Below are 13,679 nucleotides of genomic sequence, written 5' to 3'. Positions count from 1 at the left end.
ATCTACTCCTGAGCCTAAACCAGGGCGTCCATGAAGCATCGCGTTCCGTACCACAGCCAACGGAACACTCCTGTCACCAGGGCGGGTGTTGGACATCACAATTCAGACGCCGGGTGCCCACATCCCCTCTTGGAATGCCCAGCTCCTCTGACTCCAGATGCTCTGCGCTCCGCGAGGCCGCACATGGGAGACCCACCTCGAGTTCCTGGCTCCAAGCTTTGGTCTGGCCCAGCCCCAGCGTTTGGGGCCCTGGGGGAGTGAACCAGCTCATGTCTGTCCCTGTCTCTCTGGTGCCTGTCCCTGCCTCTCTTTGTGCCTTTCAGCAGCCCAACTTCTCTGAAGGCTGTGATAATGAGTTATATGCACGCCCTATACATAGCTCACAGGATGGGCTGGCCTGCTCACTGTAGGTTTTTATTATCAACAACTTATAATTTGAAGCTAGTTTTTTAAGAGACAGGTCAATAATAAATACACCTGACCTGCAGGATAGCATCATATATTTCTAAGACCATATTTATTAAATTTAAAAACTAGTTGAGTCACAAGTCATTTTTAATAAAATTTGAGTTGTTTACACTGATACTATAAAATGTCATTAGATTAGAGGTATTTGGGTCACATCTATGTTTTTCCAATATTTTTAATGAAAATTCTAAATCCAAACAAATATTCAAGGTATCGTAAATCTGTCCATACTGATATCACAGATTCTACATTAATATTTCGTTACATTTGCTTTATTAGGTCTGCCCATCTAAGCAACTCTGTACTTGAATTCCTCTTTATTTTGATGCATTTCAGAATGATCTGCCTCAATTAGTTCACTTTACCAATGCTTCTGCATAGACAGGACCAAGCACAGTTCAGAAACACTAGGCAGAATTTTTGGGGGGGCAGGAACTTACATATAGTGAAAAAAAAATCACAAATTTTAAAGTATTATTTAATGAGTTATGGGGTATATCCATTGGTGATTGATGCACCTCTTCCACGGACATCCAGGAAAATACATATTGACCATTTTTATCAGTCTGGGGACCATACACAGATGATCAACAGGCTCTCATAAAATACTATAAAAATAAGTGTCTTTAACATGGACAGTTGGAAATGCAATTATTTGGTTTATTCAGTTTAACAACCAACATTCAATGCAAAACTTGAGAGGCAGCTTTAAAGTAGAAGCAAAGCCATCTACAGTAAGAAGTTAATTTTATCAGCCTTTTCCTTCCCTCAGTTGATAGTCTACAGAACACGTGACTTGACATCTTATACCTGCAGCTCTGAAGTTATACAAAATGCACCGAGAACATGTCACACATATTGGCTTGTCAAGTGCATGTCAGATGGTATTTGACATTGTGCAGCCAGAGAGAGATCTTGTGTGTGTGTGTGTGTGTGTGCTTGTGTTCAATTGTGTTCACAAACACACACGCCAATGAGAACAGCATCAAGGTAAAGTTGTCTAACCACATCAGCACGGTCAAACGCGAGTAGCGAAAGACGAGGAGATGACTCCTGGGGGAAACCGCCCACATCAGCCATCACGGGTAACAACCACAGCCCGAGTGCTGCATCTCGCAGGCTGAGGCTGAGACTGCTCTAATGTTTTTCTGCGAATTTATTCCCCTGGAAAACTTCAGCTCAAAGGCCTGTCAGCTCTGCAGTCATTGAACCTCTGGACAATTGTGTTCCCATAGTACTTCTACAGGGTTCACAAAATTCCAGGTCATCACTGATAACATAATGGTCACCAGTCAGTCTCTGATTGGAAAATCCTTCAGGCCCTTATTTACAAAGGAGTTGAGTCAACACGTGCCACTGTGAATCCCCGGGCTTTTCCAAGGCGTTGTCTTCTCAACAGCAATTAATGTTGTTTGTCAAAGTGTACTGTGACATGTGCAACTTCCATTTGTACATAATTCTACAGCAGGGGCACGAGGCTGCATTTTAGTTGTCAGCGTCCCCTCCAACTTCTAGAAAGAAATCACGATCCCAACAGCATTTCTGAGACACTGAATGTGCACACAGAGTGCATACTACACAAGACCAGATTTCTGGGTTCCAGAATGGGATTTGCAACTCTGTGGTCACAGTAAAATCGTCTCCCTCATCTGGGCCGCGATTGATTTTATTCGTAAAATAAAGGCAACTGGCCAAGGTAAGTTTCCAACTTTCCAACTCCAAAGTTCTGTTTTTCTAAGAACAGTTTTTCCCAGGCAGACTGTCTGATCCTTTATCCTCTTGTATTTGTCAGAGATCACAGAACCATCCAGGAAAAGGCACCAAGAAGTTTCCAACTGCATTTTTTAACCTGATCAGTAGATGTGGTTAAAATGGGTTTATATTGGCTCACATTCTGGATTTAAGCTAGAAACATCTTTGTTTTGGTCTGAGCTCTGTCATGCAGACATATGTAAAATGGCCAATGCAAAAATGTTGATTCCACAAGAAACGTTTTGGGGCTGGCACTGTGGCATAACAGGTTAAGCTTCCCTGTGCAGCAACGGTATCCCGTATGGGAGCTGGTTCGAGTCTCAGCTGCTCCTCTTCCGATCCAGCTCCCTGCTAACGCACGTGGGTAAGTAAGCACTTGGGCCCCCGATTCCACCTGAGAGACCCAGAAGAAGCTCCTGGCTCTGGATTGGCCAAGATTCTGGTCCTTGCAGTCTTCTGGGGAGTGAACCAGCAGATGGAAGACGTCTCTCTAACTCTGCCTCTCAAATAAAAAATAAATCTAAAAAGAAAAAAGAAATGCTTCAGGGTCGTTACTACAAGGTAGTTCTATCCATGTGAGACAGGTGTTGGCAGGTAGCTTTGCACCTAGTCTCACCAGCTGACCAACTATTACTCAAGCTCTCCACCCCCAGCTTGGGAAAAGTCAGATGGATTTTGTCATCCGCCGAGCCATCTGCCTCACCATACCCTTCTGCTGTTTTTCTTTTTAAAACTATTCCAGTGAAATTAGAAATGGAGGCAGACGAGTTCGTCAGTGAAGAGTGGCAGAATTTCATATGCTAGCATTTTTTTAATACCAAGGCAATATGAGGTATAAATAGCATTTCAGATATCTTTGTATTCATTCAAGAATTTCTCTGGGAGGAATTAGATATCCCCATTCTGTGTTAATGTAGTAAATCATGTTTGCTTTAAGCAAAAGCTGATGGTGCTGCTCCCTGAATCCTACAGAGATACAAATTCTCACTGGCACACCTGTTTCCACCTGCTCTGGGGACAGCAAAGGCCCAGGGCTCTCACTCCCAGAGGGCTGAGGTCCCCTCAGCGAAGCACTAGAAGCACTTGACAACACTCTTTGGCCACCTGTCCAAAGCAGACCCTTATTTCTCATGTCTTTGCTGGGTTCTGGCTGCCTGAAATCAGACATCGGAAATGAGAAATAGAGAACAGAGGCGAGGAGAGGAAGCACAGATGTTCTTTGAAACCAAAGGCTGCAGGTGGACGACGAGGAACCACCCTCCCTCTCGGTCTCCTGTCCCGAGGTGGAAACTCTGAAGTTCCAGAGGTGGCACAGCTGCTCACCCTCCCCCTGCCCCCAACTTGCTGGTTTCTCTTCTCTCAGCACCCTGAGGCCCCCAGGTACTCTCCTGTTCAAGAACCTCCAGGACCTCTCCTCTGTCTCGGTGGCCTTGCAAACAGATCGTCTCTTTTTAATGAGACAGGCTTTACCGCAAGAAACATTCAACTGAGGATAGTGAACTTTCCCCTGTCCTTGACACACTTGAGTTGTTTGAAGTTTGCAACTAGCGTAGACTTATTTTGCAAAGGAACAATATTAAAAAATAAAACAAAAACCAAGACAGGCAGTTGCTTCCCTAGTCTAAGAAAACAAAACACAAAACATGGCTGGGCTGGAAGCCCTCTATTCCATCTGATCTGACTTAGGTGCCGCTGAAGATCAAGTGCAGAGAGATTGATTCCGGCATCCTCCTGACTGATAGGAATGAATCCTGCTATATATGGGGGCTAGACCCAGACTGCTAGTTTTTCAACTTTATCCCATTGAGTTTCCACCACCTATGATGGGAAATCACTGATCTGTTTCCTTTCAAAAGCTCCAAAAATTCCACATTCCAAAATGTTCAGGTGCAGTGACCTCAAACTCAAAATATTCCATCTTGTTCTATCAAAAGCAAAACACACAATCGCTGAGAAAATACCCTTCTACCTACGCTCAAGTATTTAAGGACAGTAGCTAACTTCTGGAGCATTCTCCATCTTCTGGCAAAACATACGGCAGGGCTGGAAGCCAGCCAGCACCTTGGAAAAGCCAGTCTGTGGAAGGCACAGGTAGATGGATCCCATCCCAGAGCAGGAGTATTTCTCACCCAACTTCCGGTGTTCCGGGCCCCGTACCCGTCAGGCCCACTAGAGATGCTATTGCCTGGAGGTAGTCGACCGACTGTCAGCCACAGACAGAGGCTTCTCGTCTTTGCTCCCTTTGAGAGAACACCACAGGCCTCCGAGTGGTACAGAGCTTGGGGAATGGCATCAGCCAGTTGGGGAAATTTTTCTTGGTATTTAACGACAAAACGGGAAGCACACGCTAACCATTTCGCTTGACACATGGCACATAGTAAAAGAAACAGCTGCTTAAGTGGCTGCCTGATGAACCCTTTTTTCTTAGAGGAAACCACATTTCCGAAGTCCCTCCAGTCTTCTGCGATGTGGGACGGGAGGAGGTTAGGAAATGTCACCATTTAATTAGACTTCTGGTGGCTCAGATGCGGGTGGATTGAGCTGCACCTGCTCAGAAGAGAACACGTGTCAGGAGAACAGAACGCAAGCTTTGGCTTCAAGGAGGCAGACTTTCCCGACAGACCCCGCGTCCAGGCCACCTTTCAGGGAGTCCCTGGAGTGAGGGTAGCCGTGCACTCACCTGAAGGATACAGAAGCTGAGCGCTGCATTTACCCCCAAAATTTCAGCTCTCATCTGTGTTTAATCATCATGGAGCAAGGGAAGTAATGCAATCATGCAAGCTCTCCATCATTTCTATGCAACTAGAAAGCTACTCGAGTATTTCTTGGAGGACTTTAGGATCCAGAATTGCCATAGAGACATTGTGCTATCAACTTATGAGGCCCAGTGAGTGCCAACGTATTATGTAAACGGAGGAGAGAAGGAAGCAGCCAACTGTCATGCAGGTAGCTTTTCCTGCACCTCAGTTCTGTGAAAACTAAAGGTTTAAGCATGGCTATGCAGCATAGTACTAGTTACAGAATTGCCCAGTCCAGAAAGCCTATTTTAAATGTCTACTATGCACGAAACTAAAAATATTCAATGATCTTTTAATTCATAAAGTAGTAGCACCTGCTGTTCTTTTCAAAGGTGTTTATGTGATGTCTTACATACTCTGGTAACCAATCACTCAACAGTTCCTTCATTGAACTCCTAACACCCATTGTGATGAGCCATGAGTTTCCTTGAGCACACTCTGCAATTGTCATATACCTTCTGTACACTTAATGTCTTTGAAAGTGCCTGCAACCTATTACATGTCAAATATATATGTATTGGATTACAAACTCACGGGGGCATATTCATTTACAGAGTGGGCTGTGGAGTTGTGCAAAGAACCTGGGTAACTAGGCCAAGCTGAAATGCTGGTGCCCATGCTGGTGATGCCTGAGTAACCATCATTTAAAAAGACTTCTTAGTCCAAGACCTAACACTTAATTTGGTTTTTAGTCTAAATATTTCCACTGAGAGTTCCTAGCTCATAGTATCATTTCCTCAATTGGTTTTCACAGTCAACTCCATCTACAAGCAAACATAGATGCTGTGTTACATGCTCCTAACACATTCTCTTGGATGTTTCTTGAAGGCACTGGGATGCTCGGGAAAGCCATAATATGCAAGAGTGAACACAGTGATATTTATCTTCACACACTAACATCACATTCAAATTATCCAACAATCTCCAAAAGCAAGCACAGGCGTTCACTGAGAACTACCATGGTAGCTAGCAGAGCCAGGACACCACAACGCCTGCCCTACTGGTCGTGGAGTCCTAGTGGGTACGTATATTTAAGACTATATATTCTTAAGATTTGGAATCAACCCAGATGTCCATCATCTGAATTTGGGAAAGAGAAATTTCAGTATATTTACACTATGGAATACTATGCAGTGGTAAAGAAATCCTGTTGTGTGCAACAAAATGGAGGTAACTGGAAACCATTTACTTAGTGAAGTAAGCCAGTCCCAGTAAGACAAAACACCCTATGTGCTCCCTGGTCTCTGGAAACTAATGGAGTACCTACAGATAATCTATAGGAGTGAAACTGACACATTGAGATGTGAGGATTTTGAAAAGCCCTTCTCTGAACTATTGAGGAAGTTTTGTTTTTTATTCCATACTATTTGTTGAACTCTTAGTGTAAGGATAATCTTATGAGAGGAGAGGGAGGAGGAGGAGGAAGGGCGGGAGTGCGGCTGGGAGGGTGGGGTGAGAAGAATCACTGTGTTCCTGAATTTGTATATTTGAAATGCACACAATTCTGGAAGAGAAGCTGATGGGTGTTATACCTAGTATAGCTTGTTTTAACCCTTGTGGACTAGAAAGACAATTAGATCTCCAGGCCTGGTGACTGGAGACTTCAATGTGTTGGAATCATCAAAACGGCATTTTAGAAGCCTTGTCAAATTGGAAATAAACTAGACTTTACCTCTTTAAATTACCTAGCTCCTGAAATAGAATTAAGATTATCAGTGACTGCTACTGTTACTGCCTTATTGAGAGAAGCTTATCTTGTTGTGCAATATTTTCCTACAAACTATCACCCAACACAATCAACAATAGCCTAATACACAAGCCAACACACTGAAAATCGAGAAACACGTATAAAATCATAAAAGCACGCAAAAAACCAATTATCATGTGTAAGTGCAAAACTAGCCACAATTCTCAAGGCAAAGGCAGAGTGGGCACTTTTGGTTCTAAGATGGAGTGAGCACCTCTGTCTCATTAAATTCATCAAGAATTCTAGGTGGGTCTATGGGAGCTACTTGTGAAAATCTGAGAACTAAACAAAAGCAGGCAGATCATGGGAGAAAAGCACCATTTTCGGCACCACCTGACCAGGGGTGAGCTTACTGTTTTCTCCTACTATGGTATCTCCTGGCCCGGATCTCAGCAAAATCTGACAGCTGGAAGTGAGCCCTGCAATGCACAGAGGAACCAAGAAGAAACCTGCTGTTTGGCTCTGCGAGCAGAGAATCAAAGTCAGAAAACTCAGAGAATGAGAGAAGCCTCCATTTTCACACACTCTGATTTCTTTCCTTGTTCTCTTGCAACCTTGACCCCAGGAGATCCCTTAATGGTGATGCTGGTGACAGCACAGGCAACTGGGACATCAAACTACAGGAGCCGAACTTCGGGACAGAGGAGAATTCTGACAAAGGAGGATGGCACGGTAGTGACAACAACAAGAAAAGGAAGACTGCAAGCAAGCAACAAGTTTACAAAACACGAGGCAGTTCAGCTGGAGAGAGATCAAAGAAAACAATCAAAGGGATGCATGGGGAGGCATTCAGGTGCAGAAACCACACAGAAGAGAATATAGCAGACCAGGGAAGAAGGTCAAGTTGGGGTCAGAGCAACACAAGGAGAAGGCAGCTGAAGGCATGGATCCAAGAGACCAGACCGTGCCTGGCAGACTTTAAAGATGATGGCAGGTGTCACACTCCTCCTGAAGAAGTCTACAGGACCTGGTGGGGGAGGGATACAAGGCAAACCCTCACTAAGCAACTCAGCACAAGGGGTGCCTAATAAACTTCTCAACTATTTTTCCAAAAGCCAAGTGCATCTTCAGGGTTCAAACAAAAAATCTTGCAGAGGAAAAAACGTATTGGCAATCAACGTCTCACCAGGAAAAAAAGCCAGACTACAACTGACCAAGGGTGGGTTCCATTGAAGCTGACTGAGAGGAGTTTGGAGCAAAGGGCGTTTACCAAGGATAAACACCTGTGTAGCACAGGTGACCGAAGGAGTGAGCGGGCAGAGGGGGCAATCAAGCTGTGCCTACCGCCAGCCTGATACACTGCTTCCACCAATGCCACTGGAATTTATGGCATTGCATGGCCCCCCGAGAGGTGTTCTGCCATGATAGCTGAGGCTGTCCACCCCCAAGCTCCCACAGCACTCCTCCCACAGCAAGTCCTCCCATGGATTCAGACTCAGTACCCTGAGTCCTTTTCCTAACCCCACGCTACTCGCTCTGTTCACACACACACGTCCACAGTAGCTCCTCTGAGATGCAGGCTCGCTCTACTGCTCCTGGAGAAAACTGTAGGGATCAGTAGGAGGGGTGGCTTGTGTTGACTCCCAGGGGGAGGACTATGGCACGGCCAGAGATGAAAGTCTCCAACATCATCGATTACGTCAACACAGAAACAACAATGTGGTTCCTGGGGGCGGATGGCAAGGGTCTGGGGTCTTGTTCCCAAGGATAAAGATCATGGAATAGTGGTGGCGTCCATCACTCGCAACTCACCATTCGCAGATGCACAGGTGCACGTGGTGGGAACTGCCGCTCTCATCTCGTTAGGCAGGGGCCTCAGTTTTCCAGGCCATCAAGATTGCTTCATGAGTCTGAAGGGAGAATCAAAGATTAGGGAAACTACTTTACAGTGGAGGCAACAAGAAAGCACATGGACATACATATATTTAAGTATTTTTATATCACATGCGTTCTTCTTAATTTATTTAATCCATTGGCTGTCCAAGAGTAAATTGTTTAGCTTCCATACATTTACACAGCTACTAAAATTAGTCTTGTCATGAATCCCTAGATTATACTGTGGTTATAAAACATGATTGATATAATCTCTATTTTTAATTCGTTGGGACTGGGGTGACCTTTCACATGATCTATCCTGGAGAATCTTGGATTTGCTGAGATGAGCATGTATTCTGCAGCTGTCGGATGGGAAGTTCCGAAGATGCACCAGCCTGGGGACAGGGACCCCTAGAAACTGTCCTGTGTTGGGTCTGACCCACAGCGTGCCAAGTCCTGAGATAAACACTGTGTGGACGCTGGCTCTGTGCCCAATGTCCAGGGAAAGAGAACAAAACAGCCCCCTGGTCACCCAGACTGTCTCCAAACTGGATCATACCTGGATCGCGTAGCCAGCGGGCCTGCACGAGGCTGGTGATAACATAGCCTGAAATCTGACCTGTTGTGCATGTCTCCATCCAAGGTTGAAGCAAGTCTACAGGCTCAGTGCCAACAGAGGCCTGGGGACAGAGACCTGTGGGCTTTATCAGGTGTTGGATCTTCCTGGGATCCAGGAAGGTTCAAGGTGTGGTCCTAGGCTCTCCATCTCTCCACGGACCTCAGTCTTGTTCTGCTTTCTAAGAGAGCTGGGAGAGTTGTGACCAACGTCCCAGGTCAACCAGCCGAGGAAGATCCAAAGACTCAGACTGCAGGTAGAGGCCCCCACAGAACCCTGTCTGGCACTGGTTTCTATCATGTTGAGCCACGTGCTGGGTTCCAAGGCTAAGATTTGGACTTCATTCTCTCTCGTCTCGCCTGAGTGGTAGACGAGCTGTCTCTCTCCAACCTCATTTACTGGGAGCCAGTGTAGAGGCAATGTCGGCAACTCAGCTAAAGTAGCACTGAGCAGGAACGGGAGGAGAGAGAGAGAGAAAACGAGTATCAGCTGAGGCCTTGAAAGAACCTGCAGCTGCAGGGGCTGCAAATTTGAGCTCAGCCATTGGTCCTGCTCATGGGTCTCAGCTGTCTCATGCTGGCTGTGGCAGAAGAGAGCTCCCTGGTGAACAGCAGAGGCTCCCTAGCTTGCACTCTTGCTTTTTTCTTACCTATTAATCACCTGCAGCTCTTAATTTTCTTCTTCTAGGGTTTCAGTGGCACTCAGTAGCTAAAAAAAAAAAAATGCAACTGGTTGTTGTTATTCCCTCTGCATTGCTCAGCTGCCTGATACCTCATACTCAGTAGCGTATTCCTCTCCAGCAGAATTGTAGCATTTGGGCTGGCACTGGATACTAGGCTCTACCTACCACCAGTGATGGATTCCCTACCACCACTCATGCAAGGAGTTACCCAGCTCCAAATCCCTATATAACGCTATGCTGCTTCAAGCCACTAGAGATATCAACTGTCTTTGGGTTTTGCAGAAGCAAACACGGAGACAGATTTGAGCAAACTTGACTGAATGTTGACCAGGGATCAGAGTAATGACTGGAGAATCAACACATGGCATGAAGCTGGGAGGAGGCGGGGTTTGGAGTGGAAACCAGCTGTGATGCAGATCTATCCAAGCCTTGAATCTTGTGCTGAGCTGTGGCCTCCATAGGTCAGCCTGTGTTGGACCAATGGGCGGTGTCTGTATTTCCTCCTAAGTCCGTGGGAGTCAGCTGCCCAGGAAGGAGACAAGCCCAGGGTGCCGACAGGGGTGGGGGGCACAGCTGTTTCCCACCAGACAGTGAAATCATATCTTCAAAGAGCTATAATAACTATCAAACTAGAGTTTCACGATCTGTTATTGTATAATCCCAAACTGAAGGCAACTAAGACATTTTGAGTCCCCCCAAAGCCAAGACATTTGCAATCAGCTTATCTCCTCTGAAGGAAATAGTTTCAAAGGAAATGGTAGCAGATGGTATCTCAGAACTGCAGGAAAAATGAAAAAAAAATACACAAATCTGAATAAATATTTACTCCAGGAAATTAATAATTATAATCTCTTAGGTTTAAAATGTATAAAACATTTTATACAAATATGTATTAAGGGAAACCATGAATGAAGGAAAGAAACAGAAGATAAATGAAAAACAAATAAAACTTTTAAAAAACCCACTATGGTAACTAAACTTTTAGAGGTAAATTATTTTCTTGTTGCTGTATAATCAGAAAGCTGCAGGCTTTAAAACCACCCATGGCCAGCGCCGTGGCTCAATAGGCTAATCCTCCGCCATGTGGTGCCGGCACACCGGGTTCTAGTCCCGGTCGGGGCACCGGATTCTTTCCCGGTTGCCCCTCTTCCAGGCCAGCTCTCTGCTGTGGCCAGGGAGTGCAGTGGAGGATGGCCCAAGTGCTTGGGCCCTGCACCCCATGGGAAACCAGGATAAGCACCTGGCTCCTGCCATCGGATCAGCGCGGTGCGCCGGCCATTGAAGGGTGAACCAACAGCAAAGGAAGACCTTTCTCTCTGTCTCTCTCTCTCACTGTCCACTCTGCCTGTCAAAAAAAAAAAAAAAAAACCAACACCCAGAAGTCTCACTGTCGTTTTTCCCTCTGGGAGAAGCCTGCAGTGGTTTCAAGGGGGAAGCAGGAGCTGGCTTCCCTCTTTTCTACAGCCCTCAGGAGGAATCCGTGTCCTGACACTTCCCGGTTGCTGGAGGCTGCCTGCTCACCTCAGCTCTCAGACCCTCCATTCTCCCTTCTTTCGTGTTTCATTAAGATTTATTTATTTATTTATTTGAACGGTAGAGTTACAGACGAGAGAGGGAGAGACAGAGAAAAAAAACAGAAAGAGGGAGATCAGCCATTTGCTGGTTTGCTCACCAAAATGGGCTCAAAGGCTGGACTCAGGCCAAGAGGCTGGACTCCATCTGGGTCTCCCATGTGGGTGCAGGGGCCCAAGTGCTCAGGCCCTCTTCCCCTGCTTCCGCAGGCACATTAGCAGGGAGCTGAATCAGAAGTGGAGAAGCCAGGACTTGAATCAGCACTCACGTGATCCCACACCTGCCTTCCACTTTCAGAACCAGCAGGGAGCAGGTGAGCTTTCCCAAGCTGGGACACATACACGGTGACTCTTCTGCCTCCCTCTGCACACTGAAAACTCTATGATGACATCGGGCCCAGGGGACAAAACTGGTTAATTGCCCTATCTCCACGTCAGCAGGTTAGCAGCCTTAATTGCTGTTGCTACCTTAATTTCCTTTGCCATGCAGTGTAACATATTCATATATTTTAGGAGCGGATGCAGACATCTGTGGGAGGTAATTAGCCCAAGGTTATCACAGAAAAAAGCATTTACTAATAGAAATATTCCTTTATTAAACCATAAGCTGAAAGTAGGAAAAAAGACTTATAAGAATCATTATATGAGCCGGTGCTGCGGCTCACTAGGCTAATCCTCCGCCTTGCGGTGCTGGCACACCGGGTTCTAGTCCCAGTCGGGGCGCCGGATTCTGTCCCGGTTGCCCCTCTTCCAGGCCAGCTCTCTGCTGTGGCCCGGGAGTGCAGTGGAGGATGGCCCCAGTACTTGGGCCCTGCACCCCATGGGAGACCAGGAGAAGCACCTGGCTCCTGCCTTCGGATCAGTGCGGTGCACCGGCCGTGTCTGCCATTGGAGGGTGAACCAACAGCAAAGGAAGACCTTTCTCTCTGTCTCTCTCACTGTCCACTCCGCCTGTCAAAAAAAAAAAAAATCATTATATGGCAAACAATTAAAGATGGGTGATTATGTAAGATAGATAAATACCTGTAAGGAACAGAAAGCATGTCCCAAAACTCCACTTGCATGTATGGCTACTTGATTTACATAAAGTTATCATTTTACCTCAAAGGGAAAGTGGCACCGGCTTCACTAGATAGTCCTGGGTCAGCTCACTACACACAAGGACGGCACGCATCTAGAAGTCACTTTACAGCTTACACAAGACCCAAGTCCAGCTGGACGGTACTCTATTCTACCTAGCATTTAAGTTAGAATAAAGCATCAAGATCTTTGAATGGATAACTTTTAAAAGGGACACAAAAAGTACTAACAATGTTGGAAAAATTAAATGTTAAGAAAGTAAAAATGCCCATTAAAAATCACCATTAGAAACAAAGAGACATGGGAGAGGCTAGGAGAAGAGTTGTGTGAAATACGTCCAACAAAAGATGAATATCTAGATTATGTAAAAAGCAGAATGAAACATCTTGTAGGACTCAACAAGAAAAATGTACAAATTCCTTATGTAGATACTTCATCAGAGAATACGCAATGACCAATGAACAGTAACACATGCTCCTATCCAGTTGTGGTCCATAAATTCAAAATCAGACCAAGCTATGAAAGCAGTTTAAAAGTATGGTGGAAGAATAGAGACCAGACCCACCCCCCTGCCAGAAGCACCTAGAAATGAGACAAAATATATGAAATCATAGAGTCCCAAAGATCATGACCCCTGAGAGAAATTGAACAAATAGGACCCATGGTTACTCTGGATTTTTGCCCGGATGTTTTTGGAGCAGAGATCAGGGAGAGAGTGCCCCCAAGCGAAATAACCCATCTTGCTGAGTTAAGAAAACGATATTGAGGTTACAGAGTACTCGGTTGCTGGAATGTGTAGGGAGGAGACAGCCATGCAGCAAACACAGATCGGACATTGGCCAGATGTCCCCTGTGGTCTGCACAAAGTCCTCAGGAATGCGTACCCAGGTGGAACGCCACAAACTGGCTAAGAATGAGCGACCTGTGATCGCTACTGTCCTCAGAGGTCATGCAAGGCCAGGATAGATTTAAATTTGCAACCAGTCTCACTGTAGTAGCTATGATGATGACTTGGAGAATTCATTGAACGTCTCAAAGTGCCATGCCTCTGTAGTTAAACTGAGCTACCTCTGCAGTGCAGTCCACTCACCACCTGCACACAGAGATCTTCAAAAGGTTTAAACACACAAACTGAACTGCACCATAGCAG

General features: G+C 45.7%; 1 long non-coding RNA gene across 4 annotated transcripts; it reads right to left on the bottom strand.

Annotated features, from left to right (window-relative positions):
* Positions 1-2,154: 2,154 nt before the first annotated feature.
* LOC149126004 (uncharacterized) lies at positions 2,155-11,729 on the bottom strand. 4 transcript variants are annotated; one of them, XR_016235131.1, is made up of 3 exons: positions 11,551-11,729; positions 8,518-8,615; positions 2,155-2,740 (listed from the first exon to the last, which is right to left on the bottom strand). It is a non-coding gene; the product is annotated as an uncharacterized LOC149126004 (long non-coding RNA). The 4 variants fall into 4 exon arrangements; XR_016235130.1 differs by lacking the exon at positions 11,551-11,729 and adding an exon at positions 9,140-9,726; XR_016235132.1 differs by lacking the exons at positions 2,155-2,740; positions 11,551-11,729 and adding exons at positions 3,871-4,767; positions 9,140-9,727.
* Positions 11,730-13,679: the final 1,950 nt, after the last annotated feature.

This window comes from Oryctolagus cuniculus, chromosome 6 (genome assembly GCF_051225735.1).
Source record: "Oryctolagus cuniculus isolate XC-2025 breed Fujian yellow rabbit chromosome 6, ASM5122573v1, whole genome shotgun sequence".
NCBI classification, from domain to species: Eukaryota; Metazoa; Chordata; class Mammalia; order Lagomorpha; family Leporidae; genus Oryctolagus; species Oryctolagus cuniculus.
The sequence above is the reverse complement of the archived record's forward strand: the minus strand, read 5'-3'. Positions and strand labels throughout refer to the sequence as shown.